This window comes from Mauremys mutica, chromosome 8 (genome assembly GCF_020497125.1).
Source record: "Mauremys mutica isolate MM-2020 ecotype Southern chromosome 8, ASM2049712v1, whole genome shotgun sequence".
Taxonomy (NCBI): domain Eukaryota; kingdom Metazoa; phylum Chordata; order Testudines; family Geoemydidae; genus Mauremys; species Mauremys mutica.
In genome coordinates, this window is record NC_059079.1 from 61,512,289 (window position 1) to 61,538,152 (window position 25,864).

The 25,864-nt window shown below is 43.9% G+C and overlaps 1 protein-coding gene across 7 annotated transcripts in view; it reads left to right on the forward strand.

Annotated features, from left to right (window-relative positions):
- The first annotated feature begins 21,556 nt into the window (after positions 1 to 21,556).
- The window catches only part of RC3H1 (ring finger and CCCH-type domains 1), a 114,595-nt gene continuing 110,287 nt past the window's right edge, over positions 21,557 to 25,864 (forward strand). For all 7 annotated transcript variants that reach the window (XM_045027045.1, XM_045027050.1, XM_045027047.1 and 4 more), the window contains exon 1: positions 21,557 to 21,721. The gene's annotated coding sequence lies outside the window, so the exon portion shown is untranslated. The remainder of the gene's footprint in view (positions 21,722 to 25,864) is intronic.

The following is a 25,864-nucleotide window of genomic DNA, read 5'->3' on the forward strand; positions in this document are numbered from 1 at the left end:
AAAAGGTGGGGTGCCCTAATTTTGTGCAGGTAACACCATGTCCACCCCACAGAGAGAATTGTTTGAAAAGAAAATGGTCTCCTGCAAGGTCACTGTCCTTGGTGCCAACCACGTTGAGAGTGAGCACCTTTGAGATGCTGGGAACCTCCAGTACCGCCCACCCCAGGACCTCTGCCGGCTAGGTTAAGGAGTTGAGAGGCAAACAAAAGCCAGCCTTCTCTTCCCTGGCACTGACAACAGCGGTGAAAGTCAGGGGTGGCTCCAGGCACCAGCTCAGCAAGTGCGTGCCTGGGGAGGCAAGCCACGGGGGGCGGCCTGCTGGTCGCTGTGAGGGTGGCAGGCAGCTTTCGTCGGCATGCCTGCAGGAGGTCCGCTGGTTTGGTGTTATCCACTACATTAAGTTTCTGGCTTGGTAATAGAACTTAACGTTTGGTAAAGAGAATACTCCCTTTTTACATGGCCTTTGTTAAGTAGATGCATAACTGGGGGTTTCTTATTTCCCCAGCTGAATTTGTTTATCAGGGATTGCTATTGATTTAAGACTTCCCAAGACTAAAATCAGGAAGTTAATTAAGAGTAAGATTAATTTTAAATGCCACAATTTTGCCTCACCATGAAATTTCAAACTTCAACCAGTTTTCTAGATCTGTTTTGATTTTCTTAATCAGAAGAGTATAATTATTATGTAAGTCTTGCCATCTTTTAGAAATGTGTATTCCCAGCTATCTTACTGAAGTAGTTACCCATTTGTATTTATCTTTTATATTTTTCTGTACATCAGAACCCACGTCTACATCCCGTAAATCTGACTTATCATAGTTTACTTTAACTCTGACCCTTTGCCACATTATAAGATTTTTTTTCTTGCAATTCTAGTAGTATGTGAGCTGGATTTGTAACAAATGCCATGACATGTTCCACATGAAAGCTAATTTGTGTTGTTTCCTATTTATATTAGATTGCTTCTGATTAATTGGGCAAATGACTCCATTACCATGGCAAAAAGAAGGTGATAATGGACATTCTTGGCATGTGCCTGTAAAAGGGGGAATTTTTCTGATAGATCTCCATATACTTTTATGGTAGCATATGGATTGGAATATAAGTTGGAAATGCAATTTTGAAACTTAGGGCCTAAACCAAATGCATCTACAGTATCTTTTAAGAACTGCCAATTCAGTCAGTCAAAAGCTTTATCTTCATCTAGTGGTAAAAAATGATGGATCTCATTAGTAGAGACTGAAGAAGATCAGGAATAAAATTCTGAATGTTGTCAGCTCTCTGTTTAATACAAACCCTGTCTGATCTTCTAATACATCTAGGTAACAATTTTCAGACTATTTGCTAGGACTGAAGCATACATTTTTACATCTTGATTTAATAGGAATATGAGCCTGTAAGACACATCGTTGGATAACTCCTTAGCACGTTTTGCGATAACTACAATTTATGCACCGTTCCCAGTATACAGGATATTTATTTCCTTTTGATATTTAATTGAAAACATCTATTAATTGTCATATTAATTGTGCCCTAAAAAAAATAGAGAATTCTGGAGGAAATACATCAGGGCCAATGGCTTGACTATTTTTAAGGGACTTAATAACACATAGGACTTCCTCTGGTTTGATATCTTTCTCCATGGCATCTAGGTCTAGGTGTTCTAGTTTTGGGACATTAGCTTTAACTAATTATTTCTTTATCAGCTTATGGTCAGCTGACTCTAAGGAGTAAAGCCTCCTATAGAAGTCTGCAAAAGCCTCACCCATTTTGGGCCAGTTGCCATTTCATTTGGAGCCTTCCAGACTGGAGATATGATTTTACTTTCTTTTAATGTTGTTAGCATATTAGCTAATTATTTATCACTTTCATTACCCTTTTCCATAGCATAATTTTGTGTATCTGATTACCTGGTCATTTTTTTCTGTTTCAAATAAATCTAACTTACTTCTAGTTTCTTCATGTTTAATATATTTTCTGTGATTGATTTGTCTGGTGTAACTTTAAATTGTTCAACCTTCTTGACCAATGTTTGCACTTCTTTTTTGAGATAGGATTATTTATTAAGCTTCCCCTAATCACTACTTGGAAGGCATCCTATAGAGGACTTCTTAAAATCTGGGCTGCAGTTTTCTTTAAATGATTGCTTAGTTTCCTGTCTGATATCTTAAATTCTTTTCTGGTCATACAGAAGTGGGATATTTTATCCCCATCTTTTCACTGTAGGTTTGTCTTCCCAGTTTCTAATAAGAAGCCAAACTGGAATGTGATCTAACCAGGAGATGCAGCCTTGCTGTGCTGATGTTCCTGTATTAAGTAAAGATCTAAAGCAGTGTTTCTCAAACTGGGGTCGCCGCTTGTGTAGGGAAAGCCCCTGGTGTGCCTGGCCGGTTTGTTTACCTGCCCTGTCTGCAGGTCTGGTCGATCAGGGCTCCCACTGGCCACGGTTCACCGCTGCAGGCCAACGGGAGCTGCTGGAAGATCTTTAGATTTTGGAGATCTAAACTCAGAAATTAGCTTAAAAAAATCTTCCTTAGTGATAGCGATCGCTGTTAGGGTGGCCAGTACTTCCAGGAATGGCGTGGCTCCATCCCCACTGGAATGACCTCGCCTGCAAGGTCACAGGGCGGAGCAGCATGCTCTTCAAAATGGCATACACCATCCGATACTGTTGGTTTTACCAGATGGGGACAAACCACCCAAAAAAGAGGACTGTCTGGTTTAAAATTGGATGAATGGCCTGCCTATCCCTCTCTTCTGCTTTTTCTTCGGAGGGATTTGGTCCTAGCAACTGCAATCTTGGATTTTTCCATCTCAGCTGTTCTGCAGTCTCACTGCCTTGTGAGTGTCAAGGTAGAGCTGTGGAAAAGGATTTCAGGGGCTGATCTCATATGCATGGACACACCCACCCTGCCTAGCATGATGGGACTGCTTGCCCAGATGGTCACTTTGGCTGCTGTGGGATCCCTAGTCTCTTTGTTATTGGGGCAGGAGTAAAAAAGTATTGTTACCCTGGTTATGTGAATCAAGGACAGTAGAACTGTACTTGGCATTTTATGACTGTGGGACTCGCCCTCAGCTAAGTAGAACTCACTAGGCAAGGGACATGGGTTCCAAAACCCAGGGAATTGAAGGAGGATGGGGGAAAATATCTGTAGGTATTAATATGTTCTTGTTTCTGAGAACTATAAGTACCATTGTGGCCTATTTTCTCTACTGTGTAATAACAGTGAATTTTGATTTTATTAGGAATTTTGTTATATGCTATAAGGCTGAAATCACTGATACTTAGGTCCAATGCTTAGACCTACTCTGGACTAGTGGTTGTGAGTGTGCCAGCACTGAGGCTCTCCTATTAACAGCTGAAATCACTGAGGCCTGGTCTACACTATGCATTTATACCGAATTTAGCAGCATTAAACCAATTTAACCCTGCACCCGTCCACACAACGAAGCCCTTTATATCGATATAAAGGGCTCTTAAAACCGATTTCTGTACTCCTCCCCGACGAGGGGAGTAGCGCTGAAATCAGTATTGCCATGTCGGATTAGGGTTAGTGTGGCCACAATTCGACGGTATTGGCCTCTGGGCGGTATCCCACAGTGCACCATTGTGACCGCTCTGGAAAGCAATCTGAACTCGGATGCACTGGCCAGGTAGACGGGAAAATCCCCACGAACTTTTGAATTTCATTTCCTGCTTGCCCAGCGTGGAGCGCTGATCAGCACGGGTGGCCATGCAGTCCCAAATCTAAAAAGAGCTCCAGCATGGACTGTACGGGAGATACTGGATCTGATCGCTGTATGGGGAGACAAATCTGTTCTATCAGAGCTCCGTTCCAGAAGACGAAATGCCAAAGCAGTTGAAAAAATCTCCAGGCTATGATAGACAGAGGCCACAGCAGGGACTCAACACAGTGCTGTGTGACAAGCGTAACAGAAAGCCAAAGAATCAAATGGACGCTCATGGAGGGAGGGAGGGGAGACTGAGGACTCGAGCTATCCCACAGTTCCTGCAGTCTCCGAAAAGCATTTGCATTCTTGGCTGAGCTCCCAGTGCCTGAAGGGTCAAAAACATTGTCGCCAGTGGTTCAGGGAATATGTCGTCAATTTACCGCCCCCCCCTTCAAAGAAAAGGGAAAAAAATCGTTTCTCGCCTCTTTTCAATGTCACCGTATGTCTACTGGATGCTGCTGGTAGATGCGGTGCTGCAGCGCTAAACAGCAGCATCCTCTCCCCTCCCCTCCCCGCTGGCAGACGGTACGGTACAAAATGACTGATAGCCGTCCTCGTCATCATCCTGTGAGTGCTCCTTGCTGGCCTGGGCAAAAATGGGAATGACTCCCGATCATTCCCTTCTTTAAGCTTTGTGTCCTGGAGATTCAGTCGTGGCAGATGATGCAATAGGGCTGGTAACTGTCCTCATAGCAGCGGGAGGCTGTGCTCCTCTCCCCCACCACCCTTTAATGAGTAATGGAGATGTCCTGCCTGGAATATCATAGCAGCTGGAGGCTGCCTCCCCCTCATTTTATCTCACTAAAAAGTCAGTGTTTCTTATTCCTGCATTCTTTATTACTTCATCACACAAATGGGGGGATAACTGCCACGGTAGCCCAGGAGGGGTGTGGGAGGAGGGAAGCAACGGGTGGGGTTGTTGCAGGGGCACCCCCAAGAATGGCATGCAGCTCATCATTTCTGCGGGATATCTGGGACTCTGACCCGGAGCGGCTGTGCTCTCTGGTTCTCTAGTAGACTTGCCCCATATTCTAGGCAGGACTGACTCTATTTTTAGACAAAACATAAAGAAGAGAATGACCTGGGAAGTCATTCCCATTTTTGTCCATGCGCCCCCGGCCGACCTCAGCGAGGCCAGCCAAGAGCACCCATGACAGCAGCAGACGGTACAATATGACTGGTAACCGTCATCGCCAATTTCCAAAGCAGCAGACGGTGCAATAGGGCTGGTAACTGTCTCTGCTACCTTGCAAAGACAAATAAATGCTGCTGTGTAGCACTGCAGTACCGCGTCTGTCAGCAGCATCCAGTACACATACGGTGACAGTGAAAAAAGGCTAAACAGGCTCCATGGTTACCATGCTATGGCATCTGCCAGGGCAATCCAGAGAAAAAGGGCGCGAAATGATTGTCTGCCGTTGCTTTCACGGAGGAAGGATTGAGTGACGACATTTACCCAGAATCACCCGCGACACTGTTTTTGCTCCATCATGCATTGTGATCTCAACCCAGAATTCCAATGGGCAGGGGAGACTGCGGGAACTATGGGATAGCTATGGGATAGCTACCCACAATGCAACGCTCTGGAAATCAACGCTAGCCTCGGTACATGGACGCACACCGCTGAATTAATGTGCTTAGTGTGGCCGCGTGCACTCGACTTTATACAATCTGTTTTTAAAAACCGGTTTATGTAAAATTGGAATAATCCCATAGTGTAAACATACCCTCTGAGAGCTGTGTGGAGGATGGGGGCTGAAGACATAGTTGTGAATGGCTAGCAGGATGGCTGGTAGAGAGGAGTGGCTTGTGGTGAAGACTGCAGCAGAACTCAATGGAGAGGTGTGGCAATGAGTCATGACCCATTTTATCCAGGCTGGGAGGTAAACTCTGCAGATCAACTCCTGAACTCTGTGGGGGGCTACACTGACCAAGGACAAAAACTGTGGGTGGGGTGACTTTTTGGTTACTGGACTCAAGAACCAAAGGGAAAGGACACTGCCCAATCTGCTTGGGGGTGAGTTTTCTGGTTCATGGTTTGTGTTTATAAACCCTAGTTGTGGGGTTTTCCCAATTTAATGCTGAGTTGTTTACCTCATGTTATTAAAGATTTTTGCTACACGGAGACTCTGTGCTTGACTCTTTGAGGCGCCCAGGGATGTGTTTGTAGTTTTCCCAGGTCACTGGGTGGGGGCTCGAGCCGATTTTGCATTGTATTGTTGAAAGGGAACCCCTATGTACTGAACCTGGCCCTTGTTGCTGTCAACCCTGCCTTGCAGAAGGGTTACACTTCTTCAGATTGTTCTCTTTACATGGAGTACCCATCTAAGAATTAGGAGAGGCTTCCTGGGAAGTCATGGGGGCTGAGGAGCAGCAATGTCCACTAATTGTGCCATCTTCAACATGGAGCTAAAGGCCGAAGCAGCCATTTAGCTCCAGTGATGTCACTTCCCTGTTCTCTTCAATTTAAAACAGAAAAGTAAATAATATTACATGTAAAAGTCAGAGCTTGCCAAAGATAAGTGAATGTATACTGCAGGAATGGGGGATAGTCAATTATAAATCAGAAATTTCTGCATTCAGAACTGAAATTAAACGTTTGTGATGTAAAGTGGGGGGAATAGCTCAGTGGTTTGAGCATTGGCCTGCTAAACCCAGCGTTGTGAACTCAGTCCTTGAGGGGGCCACTTAGGGATCTGGGGCAAAATCAGTAGTTGGTCCTGCTCTAGCGAAGGCAGGGGTCTGGACTCAATGACCCTTCAGGGTCCCTTCCAGCTCTAAGAGATAGGTATATCTCCATATATTATAATTAATTAAACATGGCAACTTTTTAACTGGACAATAACTAAAGACAGTAAGTGAATAATATTGTCAGTTATAACAGAAGGGGGAAATCTTAGGCAAGCAGAAAGCTTTTATCCATGTTGGAATCTGGCCAGGACATTGAGACTGGTAAGCAGAATCTGATAAAATAAGTAAGGAATTCACCATACAGTTGTAACCTCCACAAGTCATCTAAAAACCATATAAAGAAATTTTTGACAAAACATACTTCAGCCAAAGAGGATCTTCTTGTAAATAGCTTACCAAACACAAACTGCAGCTATACATTTATTTTGTTTCTTTTCTGGTTATAGTCTCAAAACTCTTCAAAAAATGAGACTAAGGTTGTTTTAAAACCAGGATAGGCAACCTCTGGCATGCGTGCCAAAGGCGGCACGTGAGCTGATTTTCAGTGGCACTCACACTGCCTGGGTCCTGGCCACCAGTCTGGGGGGGCTCTGCATTTTAATTTAATTTTAAATGAAGCTTCTGAAACACTTTAAAAACCTTATTTACTTTTACATACAACAATAGTTTAGTTATATATTATAGACTTCTAAAAAGAGACCTTCTAAAAACGTTAATGTATTACTGGCACGCAAAACCTTAAATTAGAGTGAATACATGAAGACTTGGCACAGCACTTCTTGAAAGGTTGCCGACCCCAGTCTAACTCTGCTGAAAACAGTAGAATTATACCAGGGATTAATTTGACCCTTTATTTTCTTAAGGGAACTGAAGACTGTTTCCTAGAAGATGTTTTTGTGGGGTTTCCTGTCTGATGCCATCACAAACTAAGCTACAGCTGCATGGAACTAAAAATTCACTGGGGATAGCATCAACTAAGAAAAACATGAGATAAGCAACTTGTCATAGCAACATTTTTACTACTGGTGTAAAAATATTTGACTTCATACAGTTAAGACAGAGAGCTACTTTTATTTGTTATCAGTAGGGCTCCATGTTTGTTATGGAGGTCACATAAGTCAAAGTTTCTGTGACTTCCTGCGACCTCCATGACTTCTGCAGGGGCCAATGTGGCTGACCCCAGGGCTGCCCAAGCAGATGGCCTTGGGGCCAGCTGCTCAGGTGACCCTGGGGACAGCCACACCGGCTGCTGCTGGAGTGGCTCTGCAGCCAGCCGCTCGGGCAGCCCCACAGGCAGCCGCACCTGCTGCTGCTTTGGCGGCCCTGGGCAGCTGGGCCCACAGACCACCTGAGCAGTGGTCATGGGGGTGGCAGGAGCAACTGCAGCTCCCAGCAGCGGTCCTAGGCAGCTGGAGCAGCAGCTGGCCCCAGGGCTCCCTCCCCTCCTGGCGGCAGCCGGACCATCTGCTGGCCCCCTGGGGCTCTCTCTCCCACCGGCAGCAGGCCCCCCATGGCTCCCCGTCCCGGCTGATGCCGCAGGCTCCTCCCCCATTAAGATTCAATCATGGGTATTTTTAATAAAAGTATAGATGGGTCACGGGCCGTAATTTTTTGTTTCTTGCCCATGACCTGTCCATGACTTTTACTAAAAATACCTGTGATTAAATCATAGCCTTAGTTATCAGCATACTCTGCACTAGCATAGAAGGTGAAGACAAATTCCATTGGGAACATTATTTAGGGAGCATTTATATTGGTGTTATAATTGCTTTCAAGTACATGTTTCGACAATGCAGCGTGTCTAGTGGTTAGAACAGGAGACTGAATTTGGAGATCTAGCTTTCATTCCTCATTTTCCCAGTACTTGCTATATGAACTTGAGCAATTCACTTATCCTCACATTATAGTTAGAATACTGAGACACAGAGAGGTTAACACCTACCTCACGTGGGGAAAGGGTGTGTGATAATTACATAATGTTATGGGACTCTGAACTCAACGCTTGACAGAAAATTTCAAATAAATAAAAGATAATTTTTTTTTAAATCTGCATTTCTAATAGTTTGGTTAAATTGTAAGTATCTAGATCTCAAATTGCCTCTTACATGGAGGTTATTTCTCCCTAAGAGAGTCCTACGATATGCTGATTAGAGAGAGTTAGTAGGTTTAAATTGGAGATTATATTTTATAATTTGTATTACAGTGGCACCTATAGACCCTAACTTTGGCTAGGCACTGTGCAAACAAAGTAAAGATAGCCCATGCCTCAGAGAGCTTGCAATCTAAATAGATAAGACAAACAAATGGTGGGAGAGAAAATAGGCAGAGTGGGGAAGTGATTTGCCCAAGGTCACACAACAGGTAAGTGTGAAAGCTTGGAATAGAACCTGTACTCTTTCTCCTAGACCAGTGGTTCTCAAACTTTTTTTTATTGTTGACCAGTTGAAAATTGCTGAGGGTCTCAGTGGACCACTTAATGATCTTTCTAAATGTTGTTTATACCGTTAGATAACTATTGTAAAGCACTTTTATCCAAAGTGCTATATTAAAAAAATCTTATTATTAACTTTTTTTGTTCTACAAATAAAAGCACACAACTCATATTTTAATATCAGTAGTCATACCTTTCTAATGCAATGGATGTGCCCCCTCTCCCCTGCTGTGGCAGTCCCCAAGTTGGGGCTGGGAAGGAGGGGGTTCTCTCCCTGACCACAGAGCTGAGTCTGTGAAGGAGGGACATCTCTCCCCACAGCCACAGCCCTTGCATGTTCCAAATTCCCCCCACCCCTTCTTCTCACCCCACTGCCCACTGCCCCCTCCCACGTACCCCCTATTCCCCCCAAGGCCACCACCTCACCGTATATGTGTGTCTTCTCCAGGGTCCAGGCACCTAATTTGTGGAGCCACACCTGCGCGGCTCCACTAATTAGGTGGGTGGCCCTTCATTCTCTCGTGTGCGGCCACCCAGGCACACTATCTGCAGACCACCTGAATGGAGTGCACCTTAGAGAGACCACAGTTTGAGAACCTCTATCCTAGACTTTACTGTCTCATGCATACAATGAGGAATCTGCTATAGAGGACTCTCTCTGAAAAATGTAACTTTTGTTAATAAAATAATAATGGATTGTTAAATTATATTTAGGCTTGGTATCATGTGTATGTGCAGAGCAGCTGCAATTAATCCTTAAAAGTTAAGACTGTCATAATCCTTTATAGTCATCATCCAATGATCCTCGTCTTGAGCTAAAGGAAATGGTGTTAATGCAAAGCATGAAGAGATAATTTTACAAGAGAGGAAGACAGAACAGACTATAACATAAGCACTACTGGATGAAGGGAAAGAAAAATAAAGGGTGCATACTTCATGCTATTAGGATATGGAGAAAAGGAAATGTTTCATAATAAACCAGAGAACCAAAGTGCAAGTACTAGCAGTTTGCAACATGAAGAGGCAGCAGCATGTAGCACTTGGCATAGGCATTCAGATTCATTGGCTAATATGTTGTAGTTACTTCAGCAGAGGGCACCAGGAGAATAATTGAGTGTGTTAAGTCAACTACGACTTACTGCTATGACCACCTAATATTAAACAAAACTTTGACATTCTGAGTGTTGCAGCCCTTCATTCTTTTATGCTATGACTTCTTGGGTGGGGTTTTTTTGTTTGTTTTGTGGTGGTTTTTTTTTTGGTCTGTCATGACTGCTGGGGAATTTTCACTGCGGAGTGACACAGGATATACCTTCATGGACCAAGAGTGCTGGAGAACAAGTTGGATCAAGAATTAAAACAGTGCACATCACTGATGTCTAGGCAACCAGACAGGCAGGACCAGCTTTAGATTTTGTGGGACTTAAGAAGAAGACATGTGGGATCCCTGAAAGATGACAATGCATAACAACTGAAGTGATAGGGTGTGGCAGTTAGATGGGTTGGGTTGCTTCTAGTTAGGAGGTGTAGGAGGATTTAGCAAATGAGGATATGGTGTATGACTGTACACTTGGTACAGCCCTAGGGCCAGCCTGGAACGGGTGGTCTAAATGAGTATTTAATAACTATAGTAATACTTCATACATCTAACACCTTCCAGCTCAGAATTACAAAATACATCATACATTTGTAATCAATCATAATACACCTGTGAAGTTGGTATTATCTTGATTTTACAGATCATGAAACTGAGGCACAGAAAGTAAATAAGAGATATATACTCTAGGCCTGACAGTAATTTACACGCCCCTGTACACTGCCTGAATGGTGAAAAGGGGCTTTAGTGTAAATGAGAAACAAACCCTATATCTAGAGATAGATTGATGAGCTAGGAAGAAGAAAAACTAGATTGGAATATTGTAAAAGGGGGACTCATCACTGAAGTACCTCCTTGTGGCTGGGTGTGGCACAGTGACTTGCTTCACATCTGGGATCCCCTGCTGATGGCCGCTCTGGTGTTCTGTAGTCCACCTCTTCCAATAACTTGGTCCTCCATGCGTGTCACGATTTAAGTCCACCCCTTCTGGGGTAACAAAGGCCAACAAACCAATGTCCAATACCTTGTATCAAGTTTTAGCACCAAACCTGCTCTCTGTGGTTCTCATTCCCTTTTGTCAAAGGTCTCTGTCACTCTTCTTTCCTCCTCCAGCCTCATGCCAACATATCAGTGGCTTGTAGGGGGAACCTAGGCCTTCTTACACCAGGGTTCCAGCCCATGGACCCTATAACCAGAAGCCAAGTTGTTCAAGAGTTGTTTCATCCAACTTTGCTGTTGCATCCCTGGACTTCTTCCTATGCAGTCTCTCTCAAGCCTTCTTCCCCACAACCTGTCTAGGTTCACCCTTCTCTCAGGGCCTTCCCCTGAAATCCCCTAACACAGTGGTTTTCAACCTGTGGTCCGCGGATCCCTGGGATAATCTCTCTCCTAATCTCCTACCAGACGTCTCTAGTCAGGATAGGATCCCTGGCTTATTCTCTCTGTTGGGCTTCCTCATTGGTATCTCTATCTCATTCCATTCACTATGGACACTCTCCCAGCAGCCCCCTTTCTTTATCTTTGTTTACTTTTGGCACAACAGTGTCATCGTAGGAGGTTACAACCACCTTGAGTGCCTGTTTAAAAAAAAAATCCTTGTACTCATTCTAGTATCCTTAAGGAAGCGCAGCAAGGCTTTTTTAGCACTATTCCATTTTCCTGACATTCTCACTAGTCCCTTAGGGGGAAAATCTTTGACTCTAAGCCAACAAATATTTTTATAAAGGAACTTTCTTACCATAGGACAATACCATAGAAGATGATCAACAGTTTCTTAGGGTTTGTACACATTACTCAGGCCATCCTTATGTATTTTTAATAAGTTTAACTTTTCATTTAACGTACAATGACCAGCTAATACTCTAAAAATTACTACTTCACTTTTTCTATCATGACTGTGGAGTATATTATTATCTGTGATTTTTGAGCATATATCATAAAACCTTCATCTTTTTGTTTCCTTAGTCTATAGTTCTCGCTATTCCTTTGCAAGTTCCTTCATGACCACACTTTTAAATTCTTGTCTATTAAGGATATACCCCTTTCTGCTTTGACCTTTCTCTGTTTATAGTCCTCTGCCAGCCCCTCATGAGCTGGGCTTCGCCTTTAGTTAAGCCTGGCTTTCATGCAGGTGCGGCCTGGTATGTTAATTGGCCTCTTAGGCACAATAACTCTTTTGATGCCTGTGTGGGATACACACCCCAACACATATACAAAGATATATACAAATCAACAGTCACCCCAAAGTGCAGGGCATTATTGCTGTCATCCTTTCCTTTTTTAAAATTGCTACAAAATATAAAGTATGCCAGTCATTTTAGAAATGATTTCTTCTTTCTTAAATGATATCATGGTTGTATGGTATTAACATACTTTCAGATGGATATTGACTTCTCTCATGTGGAGTAATGGGTACTCCATTGTGTGTAAACATGCTTCACTCTTCTGCTTTTGTCAGCTTTATTTTGTGAAAAGTACAGTTACTTAGGCCCTGATTCTGAAAACATTTACAAACATGCTTAAAGTAAAACACATGCATAACTCTTAGCAGGACTGGGGTCTTATTTTGTTATCTTTGATAACATGATATGGTTTAGAATCTTGGCTGTGCCAAATATTTGGGATTTTTGAACACTCACTCAGCCAGCTGGAACAGAGGACAGTTGATCCTTGCTTTTCATTCTGATGTAATTCTAGAACATCTTTCAGTTCTAAACCTGTCATCAGCATTGCAGGTCATTTGGATCATTTAGATGCCTGGCTACAATTTATTTTGCAGCTGAAATCTCTCTTAAGCTTTAAAAATCTGTATGCTTGTTTTTATTGAAGACCATTTATTACCAAAACGGAAGCATTTTGTTTTATGGTCAAAAAGTTATACAGTTAAAATGCTCTAGTTCAGCTCCTGCACTAACATTCTAAAAAACGTCAATATATTCTCCATATGTCAAACATGTTTGTGTAGGATCAGTTTCAAAAAGCAGAGCCTGAAGAACACTGCTAGTTGGCCCAAATAAATGAAACACTGGAAGTGTAACTGCATCAGATCTTCTGTTTACAAAGAAATAAAGAAAATAAGGGAATGGAAAAGTGAGATATCATGTTGTAGGACCAAATATCAAAATTTCCTGTGGGTCCTTGAGGACCCTGTACCTCATGGCAGAATCATAAGAGATTTGGGGTAATAAATGATCACAAATTAAAAATTAGCTTGCAATGAGATATGGCAATGGCAATAGCCAAAAGCAAATGCTATTTTGAGTTGTAAACACATCATGCCACAGAGGAGGGGGTGGATGCTTCATTTTATAATGCTCTGGAACTGGAACTCATTGCATTGAGTTTTGGATGCCTCAGTTTCAGAAAGATATTGACAAATTGGATAAAATAGAAAAAAGGCAGTAAAAATGATAGGAGTGTGACAGGATGGATCACAGAAACCCCCTTTGGGACTGCCACCTGATGTGCTGAGGCTATCTCTGAGCCCGTTTTTCCTTGCAGCTTTGGACTTCAGAACCCTGCCTGGTTGTGCCAGACTCGCTAGCCTGCTACAGACCCAGACCTAGGTCTGAATCACGTCCTTCACAAGCTGCAGGCTTAACTGAAAACGGCTTAAGAAGTACTCCTGTCTCCAGCACTCAGATGCCCAACTCCCAATGGGGTCCAAACCCCAAATAAATCCATTTTACCCCATATAAAGCCTATACAGAGTAAACTCATAAATTGTTCACCCTCTATAACATTGATAGATCTGCACAGCTGTTTGCCCCCCAAAGTATTAATTACTTGCTCTGGGTTAATTAATAAGTAAAAAGTGATTTTACTGAATACAAAAAGTAGGATTTAAGTGGCTCCAAGTAATAACAGGCAGAACAAAGTGAATTACCAAGCAAAATAAAATAAAACACGCAAGTCTAAGACTAATACATTAAGAAAGTGATTACAGATGAAATCTCACCCTCAGAGATGTTCCAGTAAGCTTCTTTTACAGACTAGCCTCTTCCTAATCTGGGTCCACTCACACCCCTGTGGTTACTGTCCTTTGTTCCAGTTTCTTTCAGGTATCCTTTGGGGGTGATAAGGCTATCTCTTGAGCCAGATGAAGATCAAATGGAGGGGTCTCCCAGAACTTTATATAGTTTCCCTCTTGTGAGTGAACACCCCTCCCTCCCCCTGTGTTGCAAGCCCGCTACAAGATGGAGTTTTGGAGTTATATGGGCAAGTCACAAATCCATGCATGACTCAGAACTTTACAGGTGGCAGCCATTACTCACATGCTACCTTGAACATCCCCAGGTAAGCTTCTTATGTGGAGGGAGGGATAGCTCAGTGGTTTGAGCATTGGCCTGCTAAACCCAGGGTTGTGAGTTCAATCCTTGAGGAGGCCACTTAAGGATCATCTGGGGCAAAAATTGGTCCTGCTAGTGAAGGCAGGGGGCTGGACTAGATGACCTTTCAAGGTCCCTTCCAGTTCTAGGAGATTGATTAGTATATCTCCAATTATTACCATTGTCCATTAAGTGTTTCTTGATTCAGCACTTGACTTGCAAATTCCTTTCTTAAGAAGTTGACCAAATGCCTTACTCTAAGGCTACTTAAAATCAAACAAGTACACAGCCAATATTCATAACTTCAAACACAAAAATGATACATGCATACAAATAGGATGAATATATTCAGTAGATCATAACCTTTGCAAAGATATGTAACATGGCATATGTAGCATAAAACATATTCCAGTTATGTCATATATACATTAATAAGCATATTTCCATAAAGCATTATGGGGTGCAACATCACAAGGAGGTTAACGGATTGATTTGTGATGAAAGAGGAGATAAGATATCCTACAAATATCTGAACATTTAAAATCCAGATGGAAGAGGAATTATTTAGAGCGTGGGTTCACAATTGATGGTGTCCTGAACAAGGGTAAATGGATCATAACTAATCTGCCTTTCCTATATTGGTGAATATGAGGTAGGGCTTCAGCTACAGCTCACCTCAATGGGAAGAGGGTCCTGGGTGGTCCTTGTATAGAAAAGAGGGTTGTTGTATGGAAAAGTTTGAGAACCACTGATTACAGGAGAAATTAAAAAAGAAAATGTAGGCTGCATAACAGGAAAATTTAACAGTACCGTCTGCTGCTTTGGAAGATGGCAATGACAGTTACCAGTCATATTGTACCATCTGCTGCTGTCATGGGTGCTCCTGGCCGGCCTCGGTGAGGTCGGTCGGGGGTGCCTGGACAAAAATGGGAATGACTCCCCAGGTCATTCTCTTCTTTAAGTTTTGTCTAATGGAGAGTCAGTCCTGCCTAGAATATCAGGCAAGCCTACCAAAGAACCAGATAGGCAAACGGCCGCTCTGGGTCACAGCCCCAGACATCCCGCAGAAATGATGAGCTGCATGCCATTCTAGGGGGTGCCCCTGCAACAACCCCATCCGTTGCTTCCCTTCTCCCCCACCCCTCCTGGGCTACCGTGGCAGTTATCCCCCCTATTTATGTGATGAAGTAATAAAGAATGCATGAATAAGAAACAACACTGACTTTATTGCAAGCAGAGATCAAAGTGGGGAGGGGAGGGCGGTTGGCTTACAGCGAAGTAGAGTGAACCACCCATTCTGCACTTGCTCAGCCTATAGCTGAAAATGGGAATCTATGACAAGCACTAGGATAGAAGCACAGGCAGGACTGAATCTCCATTTGTGTGTGGGCCTTTGGTTGACACCGGTAAAATACAAAATGTCCCAGGATATGTATGTTGAGGGACAGTTCTAAACGGCAGCTTAATTTTTTTATTTGCAGCAAAATGTAGAGGTCTAAGTATCTGATTGTGAGCCCTGGTAGCAAGAAGTAGGCTGGGGTAGGTGCCTCCAGCTGCCATGATATTCCAGGCAGGACTGAATCTTCATTAGACAAAACTTAAAGAAGAGAATGACCTGGAGTCATTCCCTTTTTTGCCCAGGTGCCCCCGGCCGACCTCACCGAGGCCAGCCAGGAGCACCCACAGGATGACGATGACGGATATCAGTGTTACTGTACTGTCTGCCATCCGCAAGGTAAGGCAAGGGGATGCTGCTGTGTAGCGCTGCAGCACCGCGTCTGCCAGCAGTATCCAGTAGACATACGGTGACATTGAAAAAAGGCGAGAAACGATTTTTTCCCTTTGCTTTCATGGGGGGGAGGGGTAACAACATATACCCTGAACCACCTGCGACAATGTTTTTGACCCTTCAGGCTTTGGGAACTCAGCCTAGAATTCAAATGGTTTTCAGAGAGTGTGGGAACTGTGGGATAGCTACAGTCGTCAGTCGCCCCTCCCTCCGTGAGCGTCCATTTGATTCTTTGGCTTTCTGGTACGCTTGTCTCAGCTCCTTAAGTTTCACGCAGTACTGTGTTGAGTCCCTGTTGTGGCCTCTGTCCATCACGGCCTTGGAGATTTTTTCAAATGTTTTGGCATTTCATCTTTTGGAACGGAGTTCCGATAGAACAAATTCATCTCCCCATACAGAGATCAGATTCAGTATCTCCCGTATGGATCCATGCTGGAGCTCTTTTTTGATTTTGGGACTGCATGGTCACCTGTGCTGATCAGCTCTCCACGCTGGGCAAACAGGAAATGAAATTCAAAAGTTCGTGGGGATTTTCCTGTCTACCTGGCCAGTGCATCCGAGTTCAGATTGCTGTCCAGAGCTGTCACAATGGTGCACTGTGGGATAGCTCCCAGAGGCCAATACTGTCGAATTGCGGCCATACTAACCCTCATTCGAAATGGCAATACCGATTTCAGCGTTACTCCTCTTGTCAGGGAGGAGTACAGATATCGATATTAAGAGCCCTTTATATCGAAGTAAAGGGCTTCGTTGTGTGGACGTAGGGATATTAAAGAAGGTACTAACAGTGATTCCCCCAAGTGACAGTGACCCCCCAGTTTCACCAAGTACAAAAATATTTTAGTTCTTCCATTAAAACTTGTAAGCTCCTGTCTGTAGAAACCATTGATCGTATCTGCCCTGTGAAAGATACTCTATTACTATGTAAAACTTACAAACAAGTTAATTGACTTTGTTCTTGAAGTGAATGCTGTGAGCCTTAAGCTGTAATTAATACAATGTAAACAAACGCTATAAGCCCCTAAGTGACTTTCACTTCATTGTAACAGCAACGGCTCCTAGAAACAGACCCCCACCCTCTGTGATTAAAGGACCGGGAGTCTCAAATGAATTAGCACACACTCCGAAAGTGGTGGAGACAGTAAATTAAAATATGGTTAAGATATGGAATGTATGTTGATGAATATGAATGGTTAGGGAGGTGCCAGCCTAGAAAGGGAGTATCCATTGGCCGAAGAACGTGTCAAGTGGACCACCAGACAACCCCTGGAGGGTAAACTGGGATCCACCCCAACACCTGGAAGGATGAGAAACACAAACTTTGGACAGTGTGGAGCCACCAGGAATGTGCCATCTGCTGATTGAGTCAGCAACAGCAGGATGAAACAGCTCCCATAGACTAACATAGGAATTAATTCCTATAAGAATGAACTCCAAAGACTGAGGACTTTGAGTCTCTGGTTCTGCTGCCAACCTCCAGGAGCATCAGATGCATCTGACACAGACTCGGCTCCATCCTCATGACCAAGATACCTGGCCAGTAACTTGGCATGAGCAACTTCTAGGCTGGTAACTATAACACCTATACAGAACTTGAATGAATGATTGTGTGAATGAATATATATATATATATATATATATATATATATATATGTGTGTGTGTGTGTGTAAGGAATAAGTAGTAATAGGAATAAGTAGTCAAACAACATTGTTTACTTTTATCTTTTGCTTTATTATTATATTTACAATAAATGTGGCATCTTTGCCTTATCCCTCTTAATAAGATCCTGCTGTTTTTTATTATATTGGTATAACATGGATGGGTGCAGGGTTAATTCGGTTTAACGCTGCTAAATTCAAGATAAAATCATAGTATAGACCAGGCCTCAGTGTAGTTAATCCATCTTTCCAAGAGGTGGTAGTTGGTTGGCAACCACATCTACAACAGGGTCTAGGTTTACCTAACTACAGTGTCCATGGCGCAACATTTTTCACAGCCCTGAGTGACGTTGCTAGGTTGAATTAATTTTTAAGTGTCTAGCAGACCTGTGAGTTCCAGTGTAACCCTTTCCCAATATCCTTTTGCCTGCAGACCACACCTGTGTATGCTCCTGCTACAGATACTACTAGCCCTGTGCCTACAATCATCTGACTTGACCCAACGCTCAGGCTACCAGCTATCTAGTCTTCTCTCTTTGACCAGCTCTCAGGTTGCTGTCTCCAGCCTTCTCCTGTTTACATGAAGCATTGTACTTCCACATGAGCCAGGTCACCACTTCTGACCTCAAGTAGCCCTTCTCTTTCCTGTACAGTACTCAGGAGGTTATGGAGTCCTGTGCTGGCTAGATATTGAACTGGGGATGAATACAGTCCCCCATAATGATTGAATAGGTTAATTATGCTATCATAGTTAATTAAGCTGTACACAACTACAACTTTTTCAGGCCCCATATCAACGTAGACTACCACAGGGGTAACATTTAGAACAGGGGTGGGCAAACTTTTTGGCCCGAGGGCCACATCGGGGTTGTGCAACTGTATGGAGGACCAGGTAGGGAAGGCTGTGCCTTCCCAAACAGCCTGGCCCCTGCCCCCTCCCGCTTCCCACCACCTGACTACTCCCCTCAGAACTCCCAACCCATCCAACCCCCCCGCTCCTTGTCCCCTGACCGCCCTCTATCCAACCCCCCTGCTCCCTGTCCCCTGACTGCCCCAACCCCTATCCATACCCCCGCCAACTGACATTCCCCCCGAGACTCCCACCCCCTATCCAACCACCCTCTGCTCCTCGTCCCCTGACCACTCCTCCCAGGACCCCCTGCCCCTAACTGCCCCCCCTGCTCACTGTCCCGACTGCCCTCCCGACCCCTATCCACATCCTCGCCCCCTGACAGGCCCTCCGGGACTCCCACTCCCAACCCTCCCTGTTCCACATCCCCTGACTACCCCCCCGAGAACCTCCACCCCCTCCAACTGCCCCCTCCTCCCTGACTGCCGCACAGAATCCCCTCACTCCCTTACCCAACCTCCCTGCCCCCTTACCAGCAGCAGGAGCTCGCAGCCTTGACACCCAGCCAGAGCCAGCTGAGCTCCCCACACTACCCAGGGGGAGCGGCAGGCCAGAGCACAGCCCACATGGGGGTGTGACTGCAGGGGAGGGGGACAGCGTGGGGGAGGGGCCAGGGACTAGGCTCCCTGGCTGGGAGCTCAGGGGCCGGGCAGGACAGTCCTGTGGGCCGGATGTGGCCCGCGGGCCGTAGTTTGCCCACATCTCCTTTAGAACCATTCAGCTCAGGGAAGCTGAATGTCCCATAAGGACTGCCCCTTTAAGAGGGAGCAGGGTCCAGTGCCCCTGGACAGATTACCTGCTACCCAATTGGACTTAAGGAAAGGCACCTAGGCCTTATAAAGAAGAAATTAGCTGTATGTGGGTGTCAGCGTATGCATGCAGGGAAATAAGAAAGCACCTACAGGGCCCTGAGTCAGCAGGGGGAAAACACCACTGGGGGAAAGGCCTAAGGAGAAGACCAAATACTCTCTTCCCTCCCTGTATCTTTCCTTACTAACTCAGGCCCCTGCAGGGGCATTCTTACTCCCTAAAGGCAACTGTCAACACTCACCTATAGCTGTCTTATAAGGTCCATTCTCCTAAGTTAGGCGGCAGGTGATCAGTCCAGGTGCATGGGACTTTTCTCTCTCTCAGAGGCCAGTCATGCTTGATACTGACCAAAAAAGTTGTACTGTTAGTAGGTTTGGCAAAATTCATTTTTTTTATAACTAAGGAATAATATTAGCTTATTTGAAAGCATTTTTTATTTTTATTTAAATTTTCAGTTGCAGAAAATTGTGGGTTTTTGTTTAGATTTATATCAATTTAAATTGTCATAATTATGGGAAATTAATAATAGGTGGATCATATAATTATTTAATGATAGTTGACAATGAAGTTACAGCTTTATAACCATTGAAAAGGCAAATTGTCAACATTACATGTCAAAATATACAAAGTAATTATCCTTAAGTGAAACTCTAAGTTCTCAAGCAACATTTTCTTACTTTACCTATCTGTAAATTCTGAATGTTACCGATGGAAATATTTGTCAGTGTGTGTGAAAATTCTATTTATTAATTAAAGAATCTAATCCTGCCAAACCTAATTCTTAGCACCTGTTGAACTGTGTCCATCTGTTGTCTCTTGTCTTATACTGAAATTGTAAGATGTTTGGCTTTTTGTTCTGTTTATAGAGTGCCTAGCACAATACCATGAGTGGTATGATATAAATAATAATATAGTTCTGAAGCACCTATGTAAGAAAGCAATTTGTAGAAGGAGAAAGATGTGTTTTAAACCCACTTTTAAAATACAGTGTGATTCAATTAGCTTTCTGAAAGGATAGAGTGAAATGAAATGATCCTGAAAATGAGTCTGAAGACCCTATTGAAGTCAATGGAACTCCATGTGGGCACTAGGGTCTGATCATACAGAGCCAATTGCAGAACTGAACTCCAGATTTGTTTAGTATTTGTAACACATGACTGGGCAGTAAGGACTGTTAGTTTCTATTGCCAGTATGTCCTTGAACAAATCACAACCTATATGTCTCAGTTTATGCATCTGTAAAACAGAGGTGTGGTTAACAATAATATTTATCTCTCACAAAGCAGTTTAAATCTTCTCAACTCTGGACATTTATTAACTAATTAATGCAGCGAGGCTTCATTAATGCTTGGAAAGTACTTTAAAATCCCCAAATAAACAGGTTTGCAGTGCCAGGTATTATGTGACAAATGAATTCTTTAGGGGGACCCTGAAATATCTTATCTTTGTTCTAAATTATTTTAACAGCTGTATAAAAAGGTGTCACAGCATTGCCCTTCTGCTAAGGGAACCAAGGACTCATCTCTCCCAAGATGGGACACTTGGCATGCACAGGCCTAACAACACTAACAGCTGAAGCCTCCACTTATGGAAGGTTCCCTTAGAGTATAAGGGGTGGGGAGCCATTAATCTTTCTCCATCCCCTGCCCAGAAGCGTGGGTGACGTTTGGGAGAGGAGGGAGAAAGAAAGCGTTGGGGGAAGGGCACCTATTAATCTCCCTCCCCCTTCGGAAATACGTGTGTGGGGGTGTTGTTGCTAGAGAAGGAGGGGGAGTAGCCGGGCGGTTTCACCTGCGTGTCTGCTTCCCAGAAAGGGCTAGGGCCTGGTTGTCGTTGGGGGAACAGGCAGGGTGGGTGTGAAAGGCTAGAGCCAAGCTTGCTCCAGAAGGGGCGGCAGAGTGAGGGGGGAAGCCACGCAGCCGGGGTGGGGGTGGTTAGCAACATTTGTCCTTAGCCGGGGAGCAGTGCAGCCCCCGCCGGGGATCGGCCTTTCCCCTCCCGCTTGGCGGTGCCCGGCCTCCCGCGGCAGGAAGGGGAGGCGGAAGAAAGGGGAAGAAGCTCCAGGCAGGCCGGGGGAGGGAGGAGCAGTCTCGGGGGGAGGCGGCAGACGCACAAGATGGCCCCTGCTGCAGAGGCAGCAGTAGCAGCCGGTCGTGGGGAGGAGGGGGCGGCGGCCAGGCGGCCTCTGCTGCCGGTGCTGGAGGCGGTGGGTGCTGCGGCCAGCCCCGTGGCCCGAAGCTGAGAAAAGCTGCGCTGGGAGCCCAGCCGTGCGGTGAGTGCGGGTGCTGGGCTTCGGTGCGGGGAACAATGGGCGGAGGTGGTGTCTCTCCGGCCTGGCCCAGTGGAGGTCGGGGGCTGGCCCCGCCTTACGCAGGGCTTTCAGGTGGCAGGGGGTCCCTGCAGCGGGCTCTAGCCTGTGTCCCTGCCTCCATCTCTAGGCCTCAGGCTTCGGCCGGTCTCCATTTCCGAGTTGTTCTGTCTTGGAGGCCAAGGAGGTTGGTTCTATAAAGCTGGGGGCCGGGAGAAAGAGATGATTTCCTTTGCCCTTGAAGGAGGAGTGGGGGTGGTAGTTCCAGGGGCTTTTGGTTTAGGGGCGCTGGGGCTGGCCTCATGTCATTCTGGGGTAGGGACAGAAGACACTATTTGGGTTGCAGGGAGAGTCTGAAGTATGAAAGAGAATATAGTCCCTAGCCCCAGTTATAAAGGTCTTTTACAGCACAGATGGGAAGTCGATTCCTGCACTCAAAGGGGTTCAGCCCCCACTCTGGATTTGTAGAGCTGATGTGACACACTGAATGCTTTGTTTAAAATATATCTACAAATGTCTGTGTCATGTGTCCCCCGTCCCCCCTGTCAGCCTGCTGCTGTTTTGGGTGCTTATTAAAGTTGTAGGGAACATTCAGGGTAAGTTGGCCAGTGATTTCTCTGTGTGTCTGGAAACTGAGAGCCTGGCATTTGGGAAATGTAAATCTAAAAAGATCCAACTAACTTGACATTGTTTTGGTCTTTGGTATTACTTTAGACACAGAGTTAAAAGATGGGGCAAGGATTTCCTGCCAGGAAACAGAGCACTGAGTAGCTACCCTTATGTGTTTGGGGGGGAGGGAGAAAAGAAGAATAACCAGAAATGATGTATTGTCTTCAGAGGCCATATTGAGTGAGATCTGTGCCATTTTAAGAGCCCACAAGTAGGGAAACTGACATTTCTTGTATAAACTGGTATTTCATTAAATTCTTTCCACATACACTTCTTTCTTCTAAACAGTTGTTTTAAAACTTGTTTTGTTTCAATCACTTATGGGGGAAAAAAAGTATTGGTGACATTTTATCAATTGGTAAGGAGCTTCCATTATTTTAATGTAATTTTGATAAATTTAAAATGGCCAAACTATTAAATTGCAAAAATGAGTTCATCTTAAAACAGCTAGTTCACCCCATCAGTAGGAATGGTACTTTTAGTGACATGTTACCCTTTGATCGCTCTGTAAGATGACAATTGGACTATTTTTACGTTTATACTATAGTGATGTCTAGTATCTGTGACACATGGAAGAAGTGTGCTACTTTTTCCACTAAACTATTTTTTCCCCATCTTCAGGGATATATAAATCTTGTTTTAAACCTTCCTGCCAATTCCTGAGCATATGGATAACTAATTGTGTATGGTCTTATTGACTTCATTGAGACTATTAACGCATGAATAAAGTTATGCACATGCTTGAGTTTTGGCAGGACTGGGGTCCACATCTTTATCAGTCAGTGAAATTATCGTAGAAATTATCAATCCAGAAATGCAGTGTTTAATTTCTCCTATTGATGTGAACATATAGTTTCCTTTGAAGTTAATAAGAGCTGGGTGCCTCAAAGGGGGATGATCTCTCTCTTTTCTCCCCCTCCCCCCTTCTGAAATTGTTTCAGCCTATTATTTCTGGCGTAGAAAAGGCTCTTCCAGAGCAGATGCTTTAGCAGGTTATTTTGAGGGACCTTTGCACTGATGCTACATGTATTCTGTTGGTTTGATGGACTCTGATTTCCGTTGCTGTCAGTAAACACCTTTGGTCAGCAATAACATTCATGGGGATGAAGAGGAAATTGCTTGTTCTTTGTACCAAAACCAACTTAACTTAAAACAAAATGTACTAGATGGTTGGTTTGAAGTTGGTCTGGGCTGGTAGTGACTGCAAGGTCTGATCTAATGTCTGAGTTGCATGAAACTAAGGGCAGATCTGCAGGTAAAATGTTGCATTGGTGCAGCTGCACTGGTGTAGTGTAAATCCACCTCCCAGAGAGATGGTAGTTATGTCAATGAGAGAAGCTCTCTCATCGACATAGTACTGTCTATAGAGGAGGCTAGGTCTGTATAACTCTGTTGGATTTTTCACGCTCCTGAGCGATGTACTTACAGGTCTGTAGTGTAGAGTGGGCCTTAATGATGGCTTCAGCCCACTTCCCAAAGCGTAAGTGTCTGCATGACACAGACCAGTACCAGTTTTGCTAACTGAAAGATTTAACAGAGTTAAGTGCTGAAGACCTAAATTATTTAAAGATGGCCCTCCAAACCAGGTTTGAACTAACGTTGATGGGACAGTTTGTAGGGACTTGAACTCCTGTTGCCTATGACCTACCAGCTATCTGGATTGAGACCTTCTGTCGCAAATGCTGTCAATCTGGTACTCTTCAGTAGTGGTGAATTAAGAGAATGTATACACCCAAGATTTTGAACTAATTGCTTTATTTTCATATATGTCTGAATATTTGGAAAGAATCTGAAAATGGTGGCAAGGATTGAAAATTTCACCGATCTGGGACTTGCTATATACACAGGCTTGGCAGAATTTGATTTTTTTTTTTAATCTGAATGTTTAATATTTATTTTTAAGTATTTTCTATTTTTAATCATTTAATTTTCACAGTTGCAGGACATTAAGGGGGGTTAGTGCTAGGGTAGCGCTGGCAGTGGGGCTTCAGGAGTCTCCCCCAATAGGCCTGACACCTGGTCACAATGTTCAGGGGAGGCTGTGGTCCAGACTCCATGAGGAGGAGGGTGAGCTCCCAGCCCTATGCGAGGCCGCCCTATTGATGAATGACTTCTGCCTGGGGATGGCCTCTGTACTCCTGGCTGTGAATGAGCAAGCAGGGAGGTGACAGTGGGGCTGTAGAGTGCTCCCTGCATGCCCACCAGGCTGGTGACACCAGGTCCCTGTAGGTGTTAGCTGTGGGAGAAGCTGCACTTGCCGACTGTTATACATATTTTTTGTTGATTTCTATGTCAGGTGAAATTGATGTTTAATGATGACTAATGATTTAAATCAAATCCTGCCAATCGGACGTATATGATGCTGGACAAGTGCCCAAGAGAAGCACTGCTAGATTAACAAACTGATAGTGTTAAGGTTCATTATCTCATGACTCATCATGGCAAAAAAAGGTGTGCTGTATGCCATTAGAAAACAGGAATTAGTTTTTTGTTTGTTAGCTATGCATGTTGTGATTACCATATTTCTTTTTCCATGTGAATTCCAACATGATTTTACTGTCTAATATCTAGAAAACAAATGACTGCAAAATAATGCTTTAAATGCCTTAAGTGTAAAATAGGGATAATGATACTTGCTACTTTTGTAAAGCTGTTTATAGGACTTTCCATCAGTAGTTAGCATAAGAACTAGGTATTTATTTATTTACACTCTCTGAAAAGCTTGCAAATCCCAGTTTTCAAATGATATGAAGAATAAGACTGAAATTTTAAAAAGAGTGCCTAAAGTTAGGCTCCCAAATATGTGGCCTGACTTTCCAAAAGTGATAAGCACCCAGAAGCTCCCATACGTGGTTTAACCAAACTTTATTTCAAATCTTGACCTTTCTCTCTCACCATCACTGAAATCAGTTGCAACATGATTTTAAGTAGCTGCAAAGTAGAAGAGGGACAAATAAAAACATAATCAGTGTGGGGTTTTTTTCCCCCTAGCCCCCCAAGGCCTGGAATACTGCATCCTGCTTGAGTTTGATTGACTAGTATTTAGAACCAGAAAATTTCTCCCCCATATTGCCATTGGACCATTGATCACACAAACATGTATGCATCTCCACTCCAGACTTGAACATCTGGAAAAAAATAGTTAAATTTTTCATGTTTACAAAAAATCTATTGTGACAGTTAGGTATGTTTAAAATAACTACCCCATATACCGAAACTCAGCAAGTGATCCAACGTCAATGAACAATAACCCTTCTATAAAAATTCTTTTGGTCTTCCACCCTTTCAAACCACTTTCAAGAAAAGCCTGAGAAAATAGATAGGCCTTGCAACCTTCCCCTCTCAATGGAGACAGATGAGGAAGGAAGCAAATTCCGTTTGTGGATGAACTCCACAGAAAATTGTCTCTATATGTACAAAGCAAGTGGTTGTTGGTCT